The 18,897-nt window shown below is 40.0% G+C and overlaps 1 protein-coding gene across 1 annotated transcript in view; it reads right to left on the reverse strand.

Annotated features, from left to right (window-relative positions):
* The window catches only part of PRPF18 (pre-mRNA processing factor 18), an 80,532-nt gene extending 72,783 nt beyond the window's left edge, over positions 1 to 7,749 (reverse strand). Inside the window, exons 1-3 of the mRNA XM_088025804.1 lie at positions 7,684 to 7,749; positions 6,423 to 6,537; positions 5,147 to 5,459 (exon numbers count right to left, since the gene is read on the reverse strand). The gene's annotated coding sequence lies outside the window, so the exon portion shown is untranslated. The remainder of the gene's footprint in view (positions 1 to 5,146; positions 5,460 to 6,422; positions 6,538 to 7,683) is intronic.
* Between the last annotated feature and the right edge of the window lie 11,148 nt (positions 7,750 to 18,897).

Genomic DNA, 18,897 nt, shown 5'->3' on the forward strand with positions numbered 1-18,897 from the left:
GGTGAAAAGACTATTATTTATCCATTAAGTTGCCTTTTGCTACTTTGTCTAAGATGACTTGACTATATTTGTGTGGATTTACTTCTGGGCTCTCTATTCTTCGGTTAGGATTGCATTAAATCTATAGATCAAGTTGGAAAGAACTGACTTCTTGACATACTGTGTATTCCTACCCATATGCATGGACTGTCTCTCCATTCACTTAGATTTTCTTTGATCTCTATTTCAATTTTGGTGCTAACGTACATAGTATTATGTTTTTAATTTCAAATTCCCCTTGCTTATTGCTAGTTCCTAAAGAGTCAATTGACTTTTATATATTAACCTTGTATCTCGCAACCTTGCTATGACCACTTAGTTTCAGGTATTTTTTTGTTGTTGATTCTTTGAGATTTTCTACATAGACAGTCATGTCATCTGCAAACAAAGACTGTTTTATAACTTCCTTCTCAACCTGTTTATCTTTCCCCCCTTTTCTTGTCTTATTCCATTAGTTATGACTTCAAGTATGAGGTTGAATAGGTGTGGTGAGAGAGTACATTTTTGTCATGTTCCCAATCAATTAGGAAAGTATCTCGTTTCTCAACATTAAGTATAATGTTGAGTAGGTTTTTTAATAGATATTCTTTATAAAGTTAAGGAAGTTCCCCTCCATTCCTAGTTTTTGAGAGTTTTTACCATGAATAAGTGTCAGATTTTCTGCATCTATCAATATGCAGATGATTTTTCTTCTTTAGCCTGTTGATGTGATGGATTACATTAATTGATTTCAAATGTTGAACTAGCCTTGTGTAACTGGAATAAATCCCACTTGGTTGTGGTGTATCATTTTTTATTCATTGTTTGATTTGATTTGCTACTATTCTGTTGAGGAAGAATTGATTTTTGAGCAGCAGTAAAACATATATTATTTTACAATAATCCACATGGTTTTGTGCAGAAAGAAAATTTTTTTACATTCTTTGTATAGTAGAATTTGCAAAGGTTAATTGGGGCTATATAGTCAAGAATATAAAGTAATAGGATTGGGTTAAAAAATGATATCTACATATTTTTTGTATTTGTCCCCTCTCTCCATCTGCAGCATCTCTCACCAAATTGTGATACCCTCCCCTTCACTCTCTACCGCTCCAAATCACACTACCTTTTAGGAAAGCTCAGAAGGATTTCCAATTTTTCAGGGTAGATTAAACTAAAGATCAAATTAAAGAAGTATTTTTACCTGCTCACTCCTGAAACCAAACAAAAATGATAGTAAAGAAATAAAAAAATGCAAAGCCACAAAAGAGAGAGAGAGAGAGAGAGAAGGGAAAGAAACAACAGATAAGTATTATCAATGAAATTTTGGAAAATGGAAAACAGATGGTAGAGTGGAAATTTTCTTAGCAAGACAGGAGAAAGCTAAAAAAAAAAACCACAACCAGACTTGTTGGCAATAGCATACCAACAAGAAGCAATCCAATTCACCTAAAAGAACCCTGGGAAGGCCTGGACATTAGAGGCACCAAATAAGACAGAAGGTGGGTGTGAGAATGGGATTAAAGTGTATAAAAAAATCTCTCCCATACTCCATAAACTCCTCTATCAACCCACAGAAGGGGTAAGAGGGTCACTGTATTTTTGGAGAAGTTTAACCCTACACTCTGGCCATGGACACTAGTCATTGTAGAGGAAGGCAATAAAGAAATGTCCCTGAAACATTTTTACATGGAAGTCTGCATAGTGAATGATACCATCCAAGGTCCCTTTTCCCACTATCATCTCCCAAGCGTATACCACGAACCACCACTGCACCACACCACCACCCTTCATCTACCCCTATCCTCCTGGAGAAAATGTGCAGAGACATTTGCATTTGGTGTTATTCCAATAAAACAACTATGTGTCTGACAATTACCCCACAGTGAAGCCCACCAGACAACAGCCCTATTCATACACATTAAGCTTCTAATTATTATTTTTTAATATCTATTTCTGTAGGTAAAAGGACAGCCCATGAGCACTAAACAGTTGAGGAACACCTTTAATGTTGTTCTTTTTCAAGAATGCTTTGAATATTTTAAGTCCTTTGCAATTCTACCAAAATACAATTGGCTAGTTAATTTCTACAAAAACGCCTGGTTGGATGGAAATCGATTTGGGGAGAAGTGACACACTGGCAATATTGGGTCCTCCAACTCTTCAACATGTATCTCTCCATTTCTGGAGATATTTTTTATTTTTTTCTCAAAGGTATTTTGTAGTTTCCAGGAGAGGGGTCTTGTATATCTTTTGCTAAATTCTTCCTAAATGTTGTTAAATTTGACATTTCTGTAAATGGAATTTAAAATTGTCATTTCCAAGGTGCCTGGTGGCTCAGTTGGTTAAGCGTCTGACTCTTGATTTTAGCTCAGGTCATGATCTCAGGGTCATGGGATCAAGCCCCATATCAGCTCCTTGCTCAGCTCAGAGTCTGCTTAGGATTCTCTCCCTCTTTCTCTGCCCTTCCCCCACTGCTTGTGCATGCGCTCTCTCCCTCAAAAAAATTTATTTTCATTTCCAATTGTTTGCTGCTAGTATATAAAGTTAAAATTGATTTTTGAATTGTAAATTCGTATATTGCAACCTTGCTAAATTCTCATCTTTTTTTGTGGATTCCTTAGGATTGTCTACGTCAACAGTCCACGATTTAGACTAATTGATACACCTGTGTAATCCACACTCCATCAAGATATAGAACATCTACCTACCCCGCAAATATCCCTTGTGTCCCTTCCTAGTTAATCCCACCAGAGGCAGTAATTGTTCTGAGTTTTTTCCATCATGAAGTAGTTCTGCCTCCTCTAAAGCTTTGCATAAATGGAATCATACAGTATGTACTCCAGTTTTGTTCACTCAGCATAATGTCTATGAAATTCACCCATACTGTTACATGTATAAATAGTACATTTTGATCACTGAGTAATATTACACTGTATGATTATATCAAAATTTTAAAATCCATTTTCCTACCGATAGATCTTTTGTTCCAGATTTTAGCTATTAGGAAGAAAGCTGCGACAAGTATTCCTGTCCAACTATCTGTGTTGGCATACATTTTCATTTCTCTTGGGTATATATCTAGCAGTGGGATTGCTGGCTCAAAGGAAGGGATAACTTTATAAGAAACTACCAAACCTTTCCAATGTGATTTTATAATTTTACATTACACCAGCAATTTATGAGACTGCTTTTCACCCTCCTCTCAACATTTCTATCATCCTTTCTAATTTATTTTAACCATTCTAATGGTGTCTCGTGGGTTTTGTTCCTACGTGGGTATTTGTTTATTTTGGAAACAATCTCAAACTTTCAGAAAAGTTACAGGTACAGTGCAAAGTACTTTTCCTCCTAAACCAGTTGAGAGAAGTTGCTAATATCATGTTCCTTACTCTCAAATACTTTAGTGTATATTTCCTAAAGACAAGGATAGTCTCCTGCATAATCACAACACCATCAACAAAGTGAGGAAATTAACATTAATACAGTACTATTTAATTCTTCTACCACATTTAAGTTTCACCAATTGTTCCAGTAACGATCTTAATAGCAAAAGGAGCCGGTCCAGGATAATACACTGCATTTACTTGTCACGTTTCTTTTGTTTCTTTCTATCTGGAATAGCTCCTTGGTCTTTTCTTGATTTTCATGACCTTGACAATTTTCTGAAGATTACAGAACAGTTATTTTGTATAATGTCCTTCAATTTGGGTTTCTCTGCTGTTTCCTCACTATTAGATTCAGCTTATGAATCTTCAACAGGAGTTATCGCAGAAGTGATGTTTTGTGTGTTCTTCTTGCTACGTTCTAGCGGTGGTTCTGATTTCAGTTTGTCCCATTACTAGGGATGTTGCCTTGGTTCATTTGATTAAGATGGTGTCTGCCAGGCTTCTCCCACTATCAAGTTACTTTTTCCCTTTGTAATCAATAAGTGCTTCACGAGGAGGTAATTTAAGACTATACAGATATCTACTCCTTCACCTAACTTCCAATTTATTCACATATTTACTCAGAGCAAGTGTGGACTCATGGATTCTTGTTTTATTCAACAGCTTACAATTTGTTACTATTATTTATTTTGAAGTCATAGTGTTCCAGATTTCACCAGTGGGAAGCCCAGTCAAGCTGGATTCTATGGCCTTTGACAGATCACCATCATTCCTCAAGACTTCCTTACTTTAGGGCACAAAATGTTCCAGGCTCATTTTGTACATTCCCTACTCCAGTCCTCAAATCAGTCATTTCTCAACAAAAAGCCTTGGTTCTTTTACATTGAGAAGCATTTTCAGAAATCAAGACTGGGCCTCTAAATACACTCATAGTTGATGTTTTCAAACCTTGTCAGCGGTCGCAGCTAGCAATAATATCGTTGTGTATATCTACAGATACCCACATATACATACATATTCATGGACATAAACACAGGTATATATGCATATACATACACATATTATATCCATACTTACGTATTTACTTACATAAGTGAATTCCAACATGACTAGTTCATTCTACTTTCTACATGTATAACTCCCTTCTCTGACAGTAAGAAACCTAGCTCCCATGATCATTAATATACATTAATAATACACTCAATTTGTTTTCTGGTTGTTCACTTCATTCTTTTTTCCTCTCTTCTTTCCTTCTTTTGGGTTACTTGAATACTTCATAGTATTCCATTTTGATTTCTCTGTTAGCTTTTTAGCTACATATCTTGCATTATTTTTAGCAGTTACTCCAAGGATTTCAATTTACATCTTTATATTACCACAATCTACTTAGAGTTTATTCTGTACTGCTTCACATAAAATATAGCAACCTTTGAATATCATAGTTTTATTTACCACTCTTTCAACTTGGTGAGATTTTTGTCATATGTATTATATGTACTTATGTTATAAACCCCACAATACTGTGTTATAAGCTGCATTATGCAATCATATGCTTTTTCAAGAAATTAAGAAAATGTGTACATGCGGCGCCTGGCTGGCTCAGTTGGTGGAGCATGTAACTCTTGATCTCAGGGTCATGATTTCAAGCCCCACTTTGGGTACAGAGATTACTTAAAAATAAAATCTTAAAAAAAGAAAAGAAAATGTGTACATTCTCTCATGTTTACCCAAATACTTACCATTTCCTGTGCTCTTTATTCCTTCCATTGAATCCAAGTTATCATCTGGTGTCATTCATCTCCCACTTGAAGAAGTCCCTTAAGTATTTCTTATAGCACAACACACCGATTCTTAGCTTTAGTCCATCTGAAAACATCTTTATTTTTCTTCATTTTTGAAAGATAATCCGGTAGCATATAGAAGCTGGGTTGACAGCTTTACTTCTTTCAGTACTTAAAGGTGTTATTCAATCGTCATCATGGGTTGGGTTTCCTAGGAGGTAGAAATTTAGCCAGCAGAACGTTTATTAAGGAGTCTCTTTGGTATCAAAACCTGTGGAAAGGAGACAGAAGCAAGAGTAGTCAGAAGGAAAAACTGAGCTCTGATGCATGTCCTATAGTAGCCTCAGCCAATGCCTGGGGGAGATCTGGAACAAGAATGGCCCTTCAGATTTGTCTTGCATCGGGCCAAGAAGGTCAGGTCCCGATCAACCCCTGGCTATAGGTATCCCAGGAAGAGGCTTGATCTTAAGTGAGTCAGTGCTCTACAGCTGAGGCAATCCCCCCGAAAGGGGCTGAAAACAGAAGGCTGTCTGCTGATGGCACTCCTCCTAGCTGGGGCAATGGGTTTCCCACTAATGTGAGCTGGGTGTGTATCACAGACTTCTGGTCTCCCCTGTTTCTCAGGAGAAGTCTGCCTTATTTGTATATTCTCCTGGCTCCTTCTTCTTTGTCTTTAGATGCCAACAGTCGGTCACGTGCCTAGTATTGTTTTCTTCGTATTTACTCTGCGTGTGCTTCACTGACCTTGGATCCATTAGTGTTTTTACCAAATGGCTAAGTTTTCAGCCATTATTTCTTCAAATATTTTTTCTTCCCTACTCTCTTGGCTCCTTCTAGTATTCCAATCACATGTATTAGACTGCTTGGATTTCAGAAACCATAGCTCTCTGAAAATCTATTCATATTTCTTCTATCTTTTCTCCCTTTTCTTGAATCTGAACAATTCCCATTTATCTGCTTTCAAATTCACCGATTCTTATGCATTCTCCAATCTGCCATTAAGCAGATCTAGTAACTTTTTCATTTTTAGTTGCTGTATTTTTCACCTAGAATTTTCATTTGAGTCTGCTATAGACTGAATGTGTCTCTCCCTGCCATTCACCTGTTGAAATCCTAACCCCCGGTGTGATGGCATTAGGGCGTGGGGCCCCTGAGAGGTAATGAGGTCATGAGGTGGAGTCCTCGTGAATGGTATTAGTGCTCTCCTACAAGAAGCCCCAGGGAGCTCCCTTACTCTTTCTGTCACGCAAGGACACAGGAGAAGGTGACCATCTATGAACCAGGAAGCAGGACGTCACCAGAGACCAGATCTGTTGGTGCCTTGATCCTGGACTGCCCGGCTTCCAGAACTGTGAGAAATAAATGTTTGTTATTTAAGCCACCCAGGCTATGGGGTTTTTGTTAGAGCAGCGCAAACACATGAAAATGGACTTTTCATTCTATTTTGGGGCTGTTTCTCCATCTGTTCATTCACCAAGACTACATTTTCCTGTAAGTCCTTATGCATATTTATAATAGCTGCTTTAAAGTCTCTGTCTACTATGTACCACGTAAGGTTTGGTTTTCCTTGATTGTTTTCTCCTTCTTGCATATGGGTCATATTTTCCCGTTTCTTTACACATTTGGTCATTTTTATTGTATACTAGACATTAGGAATTATACATTGTAGAAATTCTGGATTCTATTATATTGCTCAGAAGAGTGCAATTTTTGTTCTAATAGGGAATTAAATTGGCTGGACTCAAATTCCTAAGTCTGTCTCCTCTGTTTTTGGGTGACAGCTGAAATATCTGCTCAATTCTTTCAGTTTCTAGCGGTCACTTTTTCTCTGTATTCTATGTGGTCTCTCCTACTGATTCATATTTCAGCGGCTGGACAAGAATTTGAGCAGTTTATATGCAGATTTGGGGTTCACCATCTCTATGACCCCCTCCCTCCTCGGATACGCCCTCCCAGCTCCCCAGTTGCTCTTCCAGTCCTGAACTCTATACTCTGATACCAGTATTCAGGAGGCTTCATTCTGAGCCACATAATGGATTGGCGAACAACTGTGAGGAAAACTCCAAATCAAAAATCACAATGGTGTAATTCCAATCTTTTAAAGGTAGACTCCTCTCCAATACCTGCCTGCATCTAGTCTCTGTCAAATATCTTCAAATAGTTGGTTTTTAATATTCCCATCCAGACTCTATCATTGTTATCTGTGGGAAGCACAGATAGCCTGACCGAGCTACACTACCATTACTTGAAGTCAAATTTCCCCATATTACTATTGTTCTCCATACTGGAATCATACCTAAATCCTGATTTGTCTATGTCAGTGTTGTAATTCATTTGCTTTGCATTGGTGCTATGTTTAGGAAGGGTCATAGATCAGTCTGGAAACCCGAAGCTACTCTTTGCTGTCTAGCTATAAAGGGCTTTAATACAGGGAATTGGTGGCTTATCCCAAAAAAAGCCTTAAGGGAGCGATGGTTAGAGAAACCGCTACTGACCTCAACTTGGAGTGCTCAAGCAGGTGGTTTTCAAAACTCGCCTTGAAGTTTCCACAATTCTGGCTGCAAATGACTGGAGAATAATGAACTCTCCGTTACTTTGGTTCAAGGATGCCTCTCATCAGTACACTCCAGCCTGGGACCATACAACAAAGGGGAATCTAGCAAATGTAGCTCCTGGCTTCTCTTCAAAGCAAAGGAGACTTTAGAAGCAGTGGTGGTGATGCCAAGTTGATCACAGGTAATTCAAACAGGGCATGTGACCCAAATTAGCCAAAGGCACAGGAGGGAAAGGGAGCTGCAGAGCTTCTGGAAAAAAATTATTTGCTGATAAACTAAAAACGAAACGAAACAAAACAAAACAAACCCAAAGACTCACAAGAACAATGGTCCTTCTTCTTACAATGGAGTTTTTTCATGTGATTCTTGGAACAGAGGCATTGATCTTATGATCGTGATGAGGAGCCAGCTGAGATGGAAGCAAATATGGTGTCTGAAGCCTGTCCAGCCTGGACTTCCTGTTGTGAGAATAAGTGTTATTATTTAAGATATTTTCAAATTGGTTTATTTTGTTACTTGCAGCAGATGTGGCCCCTTATTTAGATCATAGAGGTAAATCCCAGAAGAAACATTTAAAGGGGTGAAAGTGGTAGCCTTTAAGGAGTAAGACTGGGGTAATGGGATGTGGTACAGGGCACATTGGCTTTTATTCTATGTCTTATGCTATTTAACATTGTGAAGAAGATACATGCACTACTTGGATAAAAAAAAAATTAATTAGAAAAGAGACAATCTGACAACTCCTCTCCCTCTCCACATCACAGTTTTCATGATTAACTCTGATTTTAGCACAAAAGGAAATGGCAGCTAAACACAACAGTTCTTCCCTGCTTTTATTTCAGGTGATCATCACTTCTAGTTGCCTATTGAAGAATCCCATCCTCATCCCCCTCAATCTACTGTCTCCCACTAAAATTATCATTCCAAAGGGCAAATATGATCACATCTCTCTCCTGCTTAAAACCCCTAATTGGCTTCATTTTGCCTCTACAGGATAAAATGCAAATTCCATAATACGGCATCCAAGACTCTTCATGATCTGGGCCCTCACATTCTCTAATGTATATACTCCAGCTATTTTGAAAATCTTGCTTTTCTCCACACTCAGACATCCATTCTTTTGAAGTTTCTTTCGTTTGGAACATCCTTCCTAAATAATCCACTTTCAGCTCCCTGTCTGTGAAGATTTCTTACTCCTGCAGTTCTCCTATAGTCTCTTCTTCCAGATGCATTGTAGATACCTATAGCCTCCATCAGCACAAATTATATTGCAGCTCAAAAACCACCTACTAGTAAGTTTGAAATCCAGAAAATCTCTTAAAACTGAAATATTTTTTGGTAACTCATTTGGTGACAAAACCTGAATGGAACTACTTACATTTATAGTCTCAATGTATTCCAATTTGTATTAACATTCACTAATTTTGCTGCAGAAATATTAGTGGGTTTCATTGCAGAGTGAAGCCTCAGACCCCACTGGCACCATTCCGAAAATGGCACTTCGACATGTCTCGTCCCACAAGTTCTTCTAGAACTTTTACCACTTATCAAGAGGAGAGGTCTATTTCCTCTCCCCCCCCTTGAAAATGGGAGTGATTTTATGACTAAAAGTAGTGGAGGTGATACTGCTTGACTTCCAAGGCTAGGTCATAAAAGGTGATATGGCTTCTGCCTATTTTCCTTTCCTCTCTCAAAATGCTTGCCCTTGGAACTCAGCCACCATGTTGTGAGGAAGCTCAGCCACATAGTGAGGCCACCTGTAGCTGTTCCAGGCCACAACCCCAGTCAAGATCTCAATTCCCAGTATTCATCAATGACCAACCAGTATCAACTACCAGTAATGAGAATGAGTTGATAAACTGCAGATGATACCCAGTCTTGGCACTCAAGTGCCCCCACTTGTTGGCTGAGTGAAGCAAGGACAAGCTGATGCCAAGCCTTGCCCCAAACATAGATTTCTGAGAAAGACAAATGTTTTTGTTTTAAGGCACAAAATTTTAGGTAATGTTCTGCAGCCACAGTGATTGGAATCTCCTCCTATTGCCTTATAAAAATGTGAAATATTCTGAATTCTAAAACCCATCAAAGGTTTCAGATAAGATCTGCATACTAAAATCATGTTTGTATATCTACTTCTCTATAGAATTACAAGTTCTTTGAGGACAAGAACTTAGTTTTCCTTTTTTTTTTTTTTTCTTGGTATTCTCAGAGCTACCATTTAAGATTGGGTAGGTTCTCAAGGCCTGTCTATTGAATTAATGTTGAATGTATAGGTGAATGAAAAAATAAACACAGGTCCAAACAGTTATTTTGAAATAGTTTTTCAGTAGATTATACTTTTATTCAACTCAATCCATTCCTCAAAAATAACTTAGATTACCTTATTTTTATAATTTTTTTCAGTTTATGAACTATACAAAAAGTTTCATCAATTTTCCTATGTTGTTTTTATCCATAAGTGTTATCTTTTTTTTTTAAGTTCTTTTTTTTTTTAAGATTTATTTTAGAGAGAGAGCGAGCGAGCATGCACGTGAGCAGGGCCAGGGGGAGGAGGAGAGGGAGAGGGAATCTCAAGCAGACTCCCTGCTGAATGCAGAACCCAATACAGGGCTCAATCCCACGACCCTGAGATCATGACTGAAACCAAGAGTCAGACGCTTAACCCACTGAGCAACTCAGGCGTCCCCAGAAGTGTTATCTATTATGATTATGTACTTTATCCATCAAAGTGTGTTCCAAATTAGCCTTGGCTGTTTCCAAAAGTCAAATGCATCCTTAAGGATGAAGATTTCGCATTACTGAAGATAATTTACTTTGATATCTTTATTATCAATATCAAATTACTTTATTTGACATAGACTCTGAAGGTTATGCCAAAACAGGAGATCCCAATGTTTTTGAACAATGCAGTGTTCAAACGCAATGCAATGTGTGGAAATGATGCACAGATGCAAGGATTGCTGCATCCATGTTGACTACTATGGAAGAAAAATACATTAATTTGGAGTGTAAGTTCTATCTTGCATTACCAAAGTATAAGTTTATTTCTCTCCTGCTCATATGTCACATATACATCATGTCACACATGTACTTAACTACACGAGGAAAGGTGATAAAGGTAGAGAGAAAATCCATAATGCCATAAAGACATGAATAGATAGCATTGATTTATTTTTTAATGTTCCTGTCGGGAATAACGGTTTCAGCCCCTCCCAGGTAATGGTATAATGATGAAATCATGAGGTACGAGTTTTACAGTTTTGCTGCCCAACAACTGTCTGATCAGAATTTACTGGATCCTTACTGCCCTGCTTTGTCCTCCCTCCCCATGTTGTGTAAATGGCAGAAGCTGGGGTACATGCAGGTGTATTTCAGGACCATTCCCGTTCAGAGGAAATCTCTGCGAAAGCAAGAGCCATTAGACAAAAATAATATTAACCGCAGTCTCTCAAAAAATGCCAAGAGGGGGACGAATCTTACAACCCACGGCACAACTTCCAATCTTTGCTTTCTCCTCTCTGGTGTTTCATGGAGTCCGGCAGGAACACTGCCTGCAGACCTCCTTCTTTCCTGTCATATTCCTCTAAAATCCCCCTTTCTCACTCTCTCTCCCATGCCCCCTTCCACACACAGGGCACCCTATTCTTCTTCAGCCTACTCCTCTCACCTTCTCCATCTGTTATTTTCTCATCGTGCTGCTTCCTGAGATCAATTGGACTGGCCTTGGCTGTATTAATACCCTTCCTCATGCATTAACCTGGTCCCAATGCAATCCTGGGACCAGGGACAGAGCGCAGATGAAAAGAAACTCTCTTTTTCAAGGTGAGGAGGGGGAGAGGCTGTGAATCCTGAAATATGAATCTTTTCCCTTGTCATACCGACATCGTACAGGCAGAATTCCATTTCACTAAACAGAAATAGTATGATGAGTAACCTCAGCCAGATACACTGTGAGGACAGCATAAAGTACAGCATAACCCACCTATGGACTCTAGATGAGCAGTTCAAGGACCACATCTTCACCAGCATATATTGCTGCAGACCTGCTGGGGTCTGGACAAATTGATATTGATTTAAATGGATGTGTAAACAGTGTCATGAGGAACTATCTCATCCCTGGGGCTACCTTATTGCTGGGGTCCCTCTCCTTTCACCGAATACGTCAGGTATCACTTTTCTAGGCTTCCAAGAGAGTTTAAAGACCCAGAAATTACCAAAGACCTGATAATAAAAGCCAAGTATCCACTCCTATTTCCCCTTCCCCCACCTTTGGACTCTGAACCCCAGAAATTCTGGGGCTTGAAGGGTGGAGATGCTGCAAAGCAGAAATTCCCATTTATGATTACGAAATAAAACACAGTACACTGAATTTCACATAGAGAATGAATAATTTCTTAGTATGAGTAGGTCCCAAATATGGCATGGGGTATACTTATACTTTAAAGAAAAGCATTCATTCTTTATGTGAAGTTCAAATTTAACTGAGCATTCCTGTTTCAATTATCCCTGGAGATCTGGTAACCCAAATTCAGGACAATCAATGAAAAGAATATCAACCAGGAATGAATACGTTAGGCTTAAAAATGGGTATTCTTAGGTAGATACTTTCTCTTGACTTGCCCATTAAAAATATACCTAGAAGGGCGCCTGGGTGGCTCAGTCGGTTAAGCAGCTGCCTTTGGCTCAGGTCATGATCCCAGGGTCTTGGGATGGAGTCCCACATCAGTCTCTCTGCTCAGCAGGGAGTCTGCTTCTCCCTCTGCCCCTCCCCCCTGCTCATGCATACTCTCCCTCCCCCCCCCACAAAAATACATACATACATACATAATCTTTTTTAAAAAGTACCTAAAACATCATAATATCAAAAAAAAAGCTGTCTCTGAAAACAAAAGGATCAGATATAGTCTGGAGTAGTAAGATGCTTAAGTAGCTAGAAATGTTTTATTGGTGTACTAGAGTTAGAGCCTAAGTCAGTTTGTCCTTAAAGCATATGATGCTGTAGCCATGTGATAATTTACTTGTCAGCACAACTTGTAGGGATGAGCTCAAAGTCTCCTCTCAGTTTCTGGAAAGGGAGATGGGAATTGCAAAGCAAACTGCTTGTAGGAACATATAAAAATCTAGAGGAAATCTGCATTGCCCAACTGAGAAGACAAAGAGATCAAAGACACTACAGTAAAATGTAACCATGATCACCTGGAAAACTTAGGCGTGAAGGGTAGGCATCGGCCAAAGTGCTCAAAAGCTCATGATGTTTTTGTCTTAAAAAACGCTAATACAGATTGAGTCCAAAAGTGAAAACTTTCAGAGATAAACACAGCCTAATCTGGTTTATTCTCACTTGCTCATCCCCATAAGAAAAGAAAAAGCAGTCTCAGCTTAATTCTTCAGAGATTGAAACTAGTGTCTTATAGCTTCACGGGGGTTGATCATTACTTTCAAAGCAAATACAGAATATATTTACATCTTATTTAAAACGTAATTATAAATTACTTCAATGAAATTAGCAAAATTTACTAGAATGGTATAACGTATTTACATGGATTATTAATTACTAATAATCAATTTATGAAACCAGATGTACCAGATCACTTAAGTTCTATAGCAGACATCCAGTTTACTTGTTTTGCTTTGCTTCTTTAAAAACTACATGTCCCCGCAAAGACACAGATCTCATTCAAACGTTCTTAAGCAAAGATTCAAATACTCAGGATGCTGCAGAGACAATGAGAGGCCCTTGGTTGACCCCGTCCTCGGAGTGGACTGGGGCTGCACTAGTTCTGGGGACAACTGGGGGCTCATAGGAGGTTGGGCTCAATGAGGTGATTCAGCCCACATGAAAACAGAGCAAGCCTCCCCCGCCAGCCCCCCTCCCCCCCGCCCCCGCCCGGAGAACACAGCAGCGGATCAAGGAGAGGCACTCAGGGTATGAGTGAAAGAGGGTGAGGTTTAAGTGAAGGCTCAGACAACAGGTAAGAGACTGTCCTGCAAGGTCTCCTCTAACAAAGTCCAAAACTTAGGCTATTTTGCTGAAATACGACTTGAGAGCTGTGATGGTTATTTTTATGCATCAAACTGACTGGGACATAGGCGCTCAAATCAAATGTCGTTTCTGGGTGTGCCTGTGAAGGTGTTCCCAAATGAAATGAGCACTTGACTAGGGGCCCCGGTAAAGTAGATCGCCCTCCCCAAGTGGGTGGGCATTATCCAAACCCTTGAGGGTCTGAAGAAAACAATAAGGCAGAGGAAGGAGGAATTCGCCCCTTTGGCTTCCTCCCTGCCTGCTTGAGCTGGGACTGACTGAGTCCTCTCCTGCCCTTGGACTGAGAGTTACAGCCTCGGCCCCTCTGGTTCTTTGGCCTTCAGACTCGGACTGAGCTACACCACTGTCCTGCCTGGGTCTCCAGCTTCCAGAATCAGACTGTGGGACTCCTTAGCCCCTGGGTTAATTCCTCAAAGGAATCTCTCTATCTGTGTCTTTATCTATGTCCCCTATTGATTCTGTTTCTCTGGAGAGCCCTGATTAATATAAGAGTAAAAACAAGGCCATTGAACATCACGGAGGGAAATAAACTTAGACCCACCCAACCTAGCGACCTCTTCCTGCACATCTCCTCGCCCCAGCCCCTAATCTGAATTCCATTTCCCAGTGTGCCTTCGGTGTTTTAGAAGTGATGGCCCATGTAAAGACAGCGGCTCTTTCTCCTTTTAGCAGCTTTCCAAACTGTACACTCACTGAAGGCAGGCGCAGTTTCCCAGAGGCCTGTATTTCCCACATGGCCTAAAACCTAGAAGCAAGGGTTTTGCACATAGGTAGGAGTTTCAGTGAATTAATGAATGCAATCTCCAAATGGCTAACATTTAAAAACACTAACTAGTATTGTATTATTAATCTCAAAAACAAAACCAAACCAGACCACCCAGAGAGCATCCTACCTTTACGGCTCTCCCCCAGACTCCTTGAGAAGGAGACAGAGCACAAGGTCAGGGGGCGTGAAGGGCAGACTGCATTCTCCCGAGCTGTGGGTTTGGCACCCTTTACCAGCATTAAATTAGCCATAAGAAAAATGAATGACAGTCCTGTCAGCATGCTATACACTTTGGGGAAAAGAACAAATGAAATCATATTGACAAAATACGTCTCCTTTTTCTCTAGAATTGTTCATTGGATCTTTATCCCAAAGCTTCTTTAACATGATTAACCAAAGACTGAAAACTGAAGATATGAGATACACAAAAGCTTATTAGATTATCTAGTCCATTTTTTAGGCCACATGTACAATTACGTGTTCCCTATAGAAATATTTTCTAGAACTTTGTCTGCCCCTTTCCCAGTAGACTTCTCTGAATGTCTTAAAGTCTTTTCTGGGGAGCGTGTTCCAGTTAGGCTCATCTTAGACACCTGACAGTTTTTCTGAAGCTTCTATTTCAATTTGTCTTATTTAAATTTTGCCCCATTACTCCTACTTAGACCCTTTTCCCGTCACCATATTGTAGATAGTTTTCATATTCCTTTTTAGGCATAATTTAACCATTCTTCACACATTAACTTGAGTAGACAGTATATGGTATAAATTACACAAAACAGCGATGTGTGAAGACATTCTGTGGTGAATAAATTAAAGCATTAATTTCAGACATATCAAACTAACACTTTTTAAATTTGTGGTTCCTATAATTTTCAGACCTGCTTCTAAAGTCTCTGCAGGGGGGAATTAAATGGAAGAGATTAGTCTAAAACTTCTCCTTTCATTTCATAGGGTTGGAGATCAGCCATTCCCATGAATATTTAAGAGAGAAAGAATTTTTTTTTTAAAGAATTTAACACAAAGGTCCTAGTCAGATTTAAGGAGATGTAGCCATTCAGACATACAGGTGAAAAAGATTAGGTTTAGCAAACTCCCTAGACATCGTCACCAACAATCTGGCAGTTAAGAGAGAATTAAGGAAGAGGGCATTATTGCCCACAGAGTATATGTGAAACTGGGTACAATGAATCTGAATTGACTGAATAAGTGCATGTGTTTATAGTATGCAGATTAAAAAAAAAGAGAGAACCTAACTCCAATTTAACCAAAATTCCTCTGTGAGAGCACAGGCTCTCCTGGGATCCTGGGGTCTCTGGTTTCCAGAACTGATACAGAATCACTGAATGGACAAGGATCTGGCACCAAAACATACGCACACAGTCCCTTTGAAGTAGTGAGACTTGAGAAGAATCAAGTTTATCCCCGCTCTCAGTTTTAATTTTCACCGTAGTATTTACCACATTTACATTATTTTTTAGTTTGTTTCTTGTCTGTCTCCTCTGGCCCTTACCTAGAATCTAAGCTCCATGAGGACAGAAATTGTATGTTTTTGTCTTGTTCACTTCTGTATTCCCAGTGCCTAGAACACTGTCTGACCCACAGCAGGCAGTTAAGGATTGGTTAAAGGAAGTCACTTATTTGGCACTGATTTCTCCGTTTACAGAGTCAGACAGAAAAATAGCATGCATATGTCTTGGCTAAAAAGAACTAGATCAAAAAAAAACTCTTCTCCTATGGGAAGAAGTTTTTTAAATTCTTGAGGGTAGGCTTTGAGATAGTATTATTCCTTAAAATATAAACTAGGAAGTGTCTCAGATCTGACCATGTAATCCAAGGTGCAAAAGATGAGGCTCCATGAGGGCAGACGCAGTGCCACATTGTTCTCTCTGTATCAGCTTCCGACACAGACCTGGAACGAGGAATAAATAAGATCGGTTGGAATAGTTGATACAGACTATGCTAGCCACTGGTCTAAGCAGTCACATGCATTAATTCATTTACTTTTTACAATAGTTCTACCTGAGGACACAATTATTATCCGCAGGTTCTCAAAGAACATAAAGCGTAAGAGAATAAGTAACTGCCGGTTATCAATGTACTGTTTCTCAGCTCCAAACCCACCCTCCTTTGCCCGGTTTTGTGAGCTGGGACCGGCCAAATATTGCGTCAACAGAGGGCACCAGAGGGACACTGCAAGGCTGCAGCCCCAGGAAGACCCTCCCCTGCAGGCCCCAGCCCTCCATGTTTGTTCTTCGGCAGGAGAAACCAGAAGGCCACTTGGAGGAGTCCCAGCTGTACCTTGGGCCACGCTGTCCTCCCTGGCTGCTTCTGCAGCAAAGCTTTGGCCCTACCTTCTGGAAAGTCTTTTCCCACCAGCAGGCTGCATGTTCCTGAGGTACCCACAGCTTCTCTGAAGAGGACTGACTCCCAGCCTGGCCCTTAGTTCCTTTATTGTCTCCTCTCCTCAGCCAAGAGGTAGTGGTTGGCACACACTTTTTACTCCTGTAAGTAGCTAGCCCTTTCTACTAGTTAACAATTCTTTATTAAATTGTCTCTGGATAGAGTGCTGGAAGGGTACTCTATTATTTCAGACCCCAAGTAGTCCAAGAACATACCACTAGGAAACAATCAAGTTAGGCTTCAAACCCAAAAAGTCTGATACCAGAGGGACACTCCAAACTATGATGCTACACTGTCTCCAATGTTTGGGATAGAATCCAGGTTAACTCCCCCCACAGCCTGGACCCACTGAGGCCGCAAAAATGAGAATTGCAATCCAGGAGTAAAGTATTGAATTGCATCTCCTCAAATATAACATGGATTAATACTACACGACCCTAATCTTAATATTTCAAATCCCTTTTTTTTAAGATTTTATTTATTTATTTATTTGTCAGAGAGAGAGAGAGAAAGCACAGCAGGGGGAGCGGCAGGCAGAGGGAGAAGAAGGCTCCCCGCTGAGCTAGGAGCCTGATGCGGAACTTGATTTCAGGGTCCTGGGATCATGATCATGACCTGAGCTGAAGGCAGACACTTAACTGACTGAGCCAGCCAGGTGTCCCTCAAATCCCTTTTACATGCAGAATTTCACCACCAAACAAGTATAGAATTGATAAGGCATATATTACTATTCCTATAAAGAAACTGAAGCCCACAGATGTTAAAATTACACAAGTAGTTACACTCAAGTCTTCCAACTCCCAGCCAGAACTTTGTCTATAATATTGCCATCTTGCCTTGAGTTTTAGTTACTCTGGAGTGAATTGGACTATGAGATTGAATAATGGATCCCCAAAAGATCCATGTCATAATCCTTGAAGCCTGTGCTTTGCAGGCTTCACAACTTTGCAGATGTGATTAAATTAAGGGGAGAGAGGGAATGATCCTAGATAATCAGGGTGGCCCCTAAATGCGATCATAAGAGTCCTCATAAGAGAGGGGCAGAGAGAGACTTCACACACGCAGAGGAAAAGATGTTGTGAAGACAGAGGCAAAGATGGGAATGATGTGGCCACAGGCCAAGGAATGCAAGTAGCCTCCAGAAGCTGGAAGAGAAAATGCACAGAAAGAGACAAGGAACAGATTCTCCTCTAGAGCCTCTGTAGGGAACACAGCCCTGCTAACACCTTGACAATAGCCCAGCAATACTGATTTCCAACTTCTGGCATCCAGAACTGTGAGAGACCAAATTTCTATCATTTTAAATCACCAAGTTTGTGGTAATGTCTTATAACAGCTTCAGGAAGAAACTAATATACTGACAAATTCAAGTTTAAAAGAAAAGTTTATACAGATAGAAAATAATTTCTAAATATGACATAAATACTTTTATAAAATTAGAGTCATGAAAATGAAGATGCTGAGCACCTGGGTGGCTCAGTCGGTTAAGCCTCCAACTCTTGATTTTGACTCAGGTCAGGATCTCAGGGTCGTGAGATCAAGCCCTGCGCCAGGCTCGTACTGAGCATGGAGCCTGCTTGATATTCTCTCTTCCTCTCCCTTTGCCCCACCCCCCATGTGCTCACATGCACATTTGCTCTCACTCTCGCTCTCTCTCTCAAAAAATAAATAAAATGAAGGATGTTAAGAACACGCAGAATGGGGGTGCCTGGGTGGCTCAGGTGGTTAAGCATCTGCCTTCGGCTCAGGTCATGATCCCAGGGTCCTAGGATCAAGCCCTGCATCAGGCTCCCTGCTCAGTGTGGAGTCTGCTTCTCCCTCTCCCTCCACCTCTCTGCCCCCACGTTGGTGTTCCCTCTTGCTCATTCTCTCTCAAATAAATAAATAAATCTTAAGAAAAAAAAAAAAAGGAACATTGAGAATGAAAACACAAGCTACAGAGAAA

This window comes from Eumetopias jubatus, unplaced genomic scaffold (genome assembly GCF_037043125.1).
Source record: "Eumetopias jubatus isolate StellerSeaLion01/CBP00866 unplaced genomic scaffold, mEumJub1_p1.0 scaffold_8, whole genome shotgun sequence".
Taxonomy (NCBI): domain Eukaryota; kingdom Metazoa; phylum Chordata; class Mammalia; order Carnivora; family Otariidae; genus Eumetopias; species Eumetopias jubatus.